This window comes from Nestor notabilis, unplaced genomic scaffold (assembly GCF_000696875.1).
Source record: "Nestor notabilis isolate BGI_N333 unplaced genomic scaffold, ASM69687v1 scaffold29693, whole genome shotgun sequence".
In the NCBI taxonomy this organism is placed as follows: domain Eukaryota; kingdom Metazoa; phylum Chordata; class Aves; order Psittaciformes; family Psittacidae; genus Nestor; species Nestor notabilis.
The window spans coordinates 54,304-54,586 of NW_009921961.1; positions in this window are offsets into that span (position 1 = coordinate 54,304).

The window sequence follows — 283 nt, forward strand, 5'->3', positions numbered from 1 at the left end:
CCTTGATGTATGGAAACCCTTCTCCCTCAGCAGCGCGATGCTCCAGGACACTGAATCGTCGTGGTTCTCAATTGCCATCTGAGTTTTGGCTTTGCTCCTGGGGCTAGTGCCACCAAACAACTGGTGGCTTTCAGTGACTGTTGGTGGGACTTGTTCTGCTCATGGGCCTTGGCACCCGCAGCCCCTCTTGCTGAAAGCAGCTTGGCCAGCGAGGGGGAATGGCTGCTGCTCCAGCAGCAGAGCAGGCAGGGTCCCTCCGAGGGCTCTTGTGCAGCCCAGGCTC